Source organism: Opisthorchis viverrini (genome assembly GCF_000715545.1).
Source record: "Opisthorchis viverrini unplaced genomic scaffold opera_v5_150, whole genome shotgun sequence".
Classification (NCBI taxonomy): Eukaryota; Metazoa; Platyhelminthes; class Trematoda; order Opisthorchiida; family Opisthorchiidae; genus Opisthorchis; species Opisthorchis viverrini.
This window is the reverse complement of record NW_008751806.1, coordinates 38,937-45,590: the sequence shown is the minus strand read 5'-3', so window position 1 is coordinate 45,590 and position 6,654 is coordinate 38,937.

Here is a 6,654-nt window from a genome sequence, read left to right as displayed (position 1 = left end):
GTCCCTGAGTTTCCACAGACCTCATGGTTTATTCCAATACCAACCCTGCCGAGGCAATTTTGCCGCACACACTGAAGTCAACAAAATCTTAGACGTTTCTCTTGAAGAACGTGGGTACCAAATGTACCGAGAAAGGCCTATCGATGAGTTTTCAGCAACCTTACAACCGAAGAGAGTTTCATACCGTCTAGGCGCATTAGGTTTAACTGGAAGCGTTCCTTCTGGGTTCACACCTTAATAAGTTGAAATTACAACGGTGTTTATATTGAGTCGTCTATAGAGGATCCCCTGACAAGGGAATCCCAACTAAGGGTCACTTCAGGATAAGACTAGTGACAAGGACAATTTTACCATGGGAATTATGTCGTACCTTTTGGCTCGCCTCACTGTACACAGTCAAGTTGCTGGCGGATTTGAATTTACTGATGCGCCCCTACATGAGAGGTGATATATTGGTCAAGTGTTTTGATTATAAATGAATTCGTTTGGTACTCTGATGGATCTGCTTGAAGATTTAATTCTTCGGTGCACAGACAACACTGTGTAAATCTCCCGCGGAAAGCAAACGATGACCTGCAACAGATAGATCTTTCGGTAACACCGTTTCACCTACTATTGGAGGCGTGATAGTGAATTACGTGAAAATATTGAATGTGCCGCCATCCAAAGAAGGCACGATGAAGATCAAAAATAATTATTTGTTGAAGTGCATTCGAGTATCCCTGGGAATATCAAGAAATGGCTAAACAGGTGGGCAACATTGGGTAATTTTCCGCTGTAAAATTAGTGGACGTCACCGTGAAATGCGCTACTACACCGTGTTTACCAAATGTGCACTGATGAAGTATCCTTGATTGATGATGACGCAACCAGCTCGTCCAGCTCATCGGAAGATTCAGCGGCCATCGTGGTTCATGTCACATTTTGATCTACGGTGAAGATTTCACCTCCCAAATGCATAATCAGTAAACGTCCTACGGTGGAAGAGTGAATAAAAGTCACTCTCAAATAAAATCAGCATTAGGAGGAATTCATAGGTATCGGTGAAAAGAGAAATCTCAGGGTGGGCTATGTTTGGAAAGTGAAAAGGCGGAGGAATTTTTGAGAATGCTTTTCAAAACCTCATCAACGTTCTACCGAATTTAGCAGCTGCAACAGTTTGCACAAAATATCCACACTTACGAGGCTCACGTTTACACTACAAACCTTCGATGCAGGTGTTCCTCGCACTCATCTGTGTGATCGGCTAACTCGAAGCTGCAGCAATACTTACATCGCTATTAGAGAGGTGCGTATTTCATATAATGCAACAATATTTATAAGGAAAAGAGTAAACATTCCTAATAGTACTATGTGGCCTGTCAAGAATTCTTTGTTGTGGAGGACACTATCTGATGCATTTCTGTCTGGCTTTCACAGCAGCCCGGTGCTCCAAAGTCAAGATACCACTATGCATTTGAAAGCGAGCTTTGCAAATACTGCGAGATGGAGCTCAACAACATACGATTCATTCGAAAACCATTATCAGCCCGAATACGTACCATGCAAAGCCCCTCCATTTGAGAATATTGTAGGAGTTTGTTAGAGCTCCTTCCAAAATTTTGTGAGCATGTTGAGGCCACAACGACCAAAACCAGTAACAACTCTCAGATTGACCACACCGAACAGAAAAGTCGGGTATAAACGTGCATAGAAAGTAAAACAAAAAGTATAGAGATACCATGCCCGTCCAAAAGTGCGAGCATGGTGGAAGGGTTAAGTATAATCCGTCAAATCGGTCAGACAGTTCTCGGTAAACCAAAACAGCTCCTCAATAGATACTGTCATTTGCGCACGGACTTGTTTTTGACACGATGCAACCTTATCGACCTGAATTTTTCAATCACGGTGGTTTGAGCCCAAAGAAGGGCTGTCAAATCAATCGGAAAATGTTTGGGACCGATTGGGAAGTCATCGTTTCAGAGGGGTTTGGTAAACCACCCGATGGTTAACAAAACCCTCTGAAACGAAGGGCTGTCAAAGTTTTCAGCGATCGCAAGAGTAGCAGGTTGCGCGTATAAGCCGTACACCTCCATTCTATTGACGAGCGAAGAATCACCCGATCAAACCGGATAATCAACGGCATCAAACGGAAAGTGCCATTGTCGACAGAATAATAGTGATATCTTCAGTATTACAATTTAGAATACACTTTTTTGGGATGGATGGGAAGGGTAAGGGGAAACTTGTTGGTTTCTTATCTGGTCTTCAAGCCACTTATGCTGTACCCAGGACGAATTTGAAAGTCCACGTTATTTATTGGTTCGGTGAAGACTGTAGCGCCCTAGTCGACCAGGACGACCCAGCAAAGGTTGAATACGCTAGTTTTACCGGGTTTGGGTTTTTCAAGTCAGGAGCGACTTACATCGCTTACTTTCACTCTTGACGGAGCTCGAGTGAGGTGGCTTGACTGGGGTCATCAACAGATCCGCGATGTATCATCTTGTTTGAGTCACTGTTACACCATGAATCAAGTAAAAATTCGGCCAGATCCCCGCTTCAGGGCACTGCAAATTTAGCAGTCTTCTCATTCTGTTATAGAGTTCTAAAGCATATATAATTTGGCTGCCTGATCTCAACTTATGTCGGTTCTCCCCAGTCTTCAAGAATTTAATTGACTGCACTGTAGTTCGATAGCCCCAGGTTGAAAAAAAAACAAAATTTCACAGGGTTTCCATCTAAATCTTATTCACGGGACGAAAAGAGATCGAAAACCAACTGGTCACAATAGGAGATCATTTCGGTTACACAGATCAGGACTCTCATAAGACTGCCGCTCTTTTGCCAAAAATGCCATCGTCTGGATGAGGATGCAATAATTGGACGGTTAGTCAGCGCATAAAAGATATTATTTAGTTTTTTTTAAAAAAATATATTATACTTGAACGTCAAGTCCACCGGGAAATGAAAAATACTAGTAAAACCACAAAAAGCGACCACAATTAATAACGTAAGGCACTAGTACACGAAGAAACTGCTTCTGTTATATATTCTCAGCGCCGTGACAAAAGTAGGAAGAGGATGATAGTGAGTGATTAGTACTCATGATTGAAAAGGAAAAATTTGTGAGAAAAAAGTGAGATAACACTCTGTAGCTAAACGGTTGATTTTCGAAAAGTTTGGTGACACTCGGTAGATTTATTGCTGGGCAACGCTTCGCTTTTGACACAAAAGCTTCGTCAGGCCAAGTGATTAGGTTCCGAGGTTGGTGGTGATTTAAAGCGGAAGGAGAACCAATCAGTTAAGTCAAGCAAAATCTCTGTTGGGTGTCGGCCGAGGGATTTTAGTGTGTTAGATTGGTTGAACAAGTGTTGTGTCGGTGGGGGAACCTACGTGTTTTTGGGTCCAGCCTAGGGTCTAGTTCTTCTGGTTCGCTTCATTTGATGGTCCCTCTTGAACTTCATTTGAACCTTCTGTCAGTCTGTGTGGGTGAGCTAGTGCTAAGAGAGTTGTGTAAGGGGGATGCTGTGACCTTTGGTCGGGTTGGGATTTCCACCCCCACCCCACCCCGTTTTTTCCAGTGATCATACCGTCACCTGTCAACTCGGCTTATCTAAGACCGCGTTCCTTGCGCTCGCCAGTTCCACACCCTCAATTCTATTCACGCTGTGATGCTTGGCAATTTCCACCGCCTCGGCTATCAGCCGCCGTGGTGTGATACGCAGTCCCCGTCATAAAACGTTCACATTCTCCAGATCTATTCTGTGTCCCGTGTCTAAGGCATGTACTGTCATCGCTGAGTCTTTGACAAGCGCTTGGTATTCTTCATTCCTTGGTGGTTTGTTACTCCTTTTTTGTGCTCACCAATTCCGGTGTACAATTCCCTGGCAGTTTGTCCATTGTAAACCTTAGCGCAATCGTTGCAATTAATTTTATACACGCAGTCCCTAGTCCTTTCAACCGGCAAGGGATCTTTCAATTGCACCAAAACTGAGCGTGGAGATTTTCCCTTCTGAAAAGCTACTCGAATGTTGGCTAAGTTCAACAATCTTCGAATAACCTTCGACGTTCCTGCCTTACATGTAATGACTGCTGTGCCAATCTATTCCTTACTGGGTCTAGATACTAGCTGATTGTTGTGGAAAAGAAGCTATGAAAAAAGCTAGAGAAACAGCAGCATTTCCGTTCCACTGGCCATGTTGCGGCAGGAGATGAACAGTTCATTTGGAATATCTTGTGAATACTCGGCGGAAGGGCGTTATCGCTCATGCAATACCATGCATTATCGCTCGGGCAACAGGCTTTCAGCCCCAAAATTCTCCACGAGTCTCCAGTTTATGTCATTTGTAAACCGTTACACCTAGTGAAAGTATATTATTAAGGGTCACTGATGGACTATTCAAGATGCCTTTTCGCTGCACACAACCTGTACTCAACAGCTTGAAATGTGCGCGGTTCCAACAAATCCTGACCCCTTAACCAAACTCCACCACCAAAATATAAAACGACCTCAATGAATTGCGATTCAGGAAAACCAATAATTCCTGATTAAAGCAGGGACCTTGGACGAGTTGTAACTTATAAAATAATATTTCGGGATATGAACATTTCGGAGTTATTAGGAAACACGAAGTAAGGAGATACAATCCATTAAACACGCATGTAATTATCTCATATACAAGGGGTGCTTTAATAGCGAACACTTTCAAGGTTTTTTTGAACTTTTCTGGACATTTTCTGATATTGAAAGATAATAAACTAACGCTGCAAAAAGGTTTATACACATTTGATCAGATGTTTGGGCAGATGTTGAACACCAGACAAGGCACTACTCGCAAGCTCCGTCAGTAGTATACATCGTTAATCTAGTATCCTGTAAAGTTATCGATGAAGAAGAAACGGCCAAATCCATTAGTAAGTTCACGCCGGAAATAAACTGCCTGTTTACAACGCAAGTGATGTTACTCGCCCACTGTGTCATGTGAGGAAATGTTTCCTTTAATGGAGTTACGATGCTCTGCACCCACAAACGTGCACGAGTTGTGATGTTAACTGATTAGAGGAAGCGTATTCTTGGAGTATTCCCGACTGTGTCATACTAACGTACTATCAAATGGACCAGAATGCATTAAATATCTAAGTATGAGCAACATTTGGTGCAGCCTAAAACCCTGATTATCGAACATAGAGTTGAACAGTATTAAAACTTCAAAGTCCACATTAGCTTTCATGATGCAACGAGGGCTAAACAAACGATGCACTCGTGACTTATCGATTTCTAGGGGGTCAATCCAGTCAACAATGAACTCGATTCAAATCTGTGTAGTCTCTCTGTTTGGGCAAAAGTGCAAACTAGTCGGAAAACAGATCTGAGCCTTCTCATTGGTATCGCAACGGCGCAAGTTCGAACTATTCAGAAAGCAGAAATTGAGATTTATCGTAATGGATTTATGATGATAACAGCAGTTTGGAGTTTCTTGAATTTCTCCGCATTATACACGCATTCGATAGGAATAGAAACCACACAATGTCAACTGTACTCGACGTTAGTTAATACTTGAATATCACTGTTACCCAGTGCGCCTGAATTTTTCTAGGGAAACTCTTTAGACCATGAGGTCAGCAATCTTTTACGCGATGGTGAACATTTTAGTCCGACTTATGAGAAATAAATCAGATCATACACAAGACGGAGATATTGATCAGTCCATTGGGTGTTCATTCGAATGTGAAAACAGTTTGTCTTGATCTAGCTTCTCTCAATCACTTAAAATAAGGTGGTGCAGTGAAGAAATTTGGTAATATCAGTTGAGACTGTGTCTTGCCAATGAAGCCATTTCTCACCGAATAGCCGGGAAGCGCTGCATAGTCGCTTCATTCTTATTGGAAATCATTGACAGTGCGTATCTCACGAAGTTACAGAACACAGTAAATGGTCCTGTGTGATTATCTCGCAGCCACTCTCAGTAAAAAGTGTAACGTTTAATTCTGTGGAGTGTGCATCAGAGAAATTCATAATGTTCTGTCTTCAGGAGCTCGTGTGTTGTCGTGCAGAGTACCCAATTTGAACATAGTTCCGAGCCCTACCTGGGTAGGGTTAGAATGCTCTAGTTTTGGTGTAGGTTTTGGTGAACTGGCTGGTTAGCCACAAACTTATTCAGTATAAGCTTCTAGGGTGGAGTGGATACTGGCGGTTTGGCACAATTAACGGGTGTTGGCTCATCTTAGGCCTCAAACCCTTGCTCAGCGTCTGGAAAATCCAGATGAACTCGCGAGATCAATCCAAAATGAAGTAGAATAGTGTCGAGGTATTCCGTTGTGCTCTGTATGGATCAATATATATACGCTGCAGATATGGTGTACAAAAGGTCCTTGGTTCGAACCCGAATCTCGCCTTCGCTTTCTGCCTATCTAGATTTGATAACATCATAGCTATGATGTTCCTGAGGAACCATGCGGCAACTATACACCGAACGCTACGCAATAGCTTCTTTTTGTACCCGGTCTTTCTCCTCTGTGCGACATTTAGGTGAATGCTAGGCAACCAACTTAAGCGGTGTACTCAGGAAAACTTGTCCTGCTGCGTACAACTAATTTTAGTGCAAAAAGAGCTTATGTGATTGCAAAGTGTCTTAAAATCGGTAGTCTTGCTTTCATTTCGAATCCACACTAATG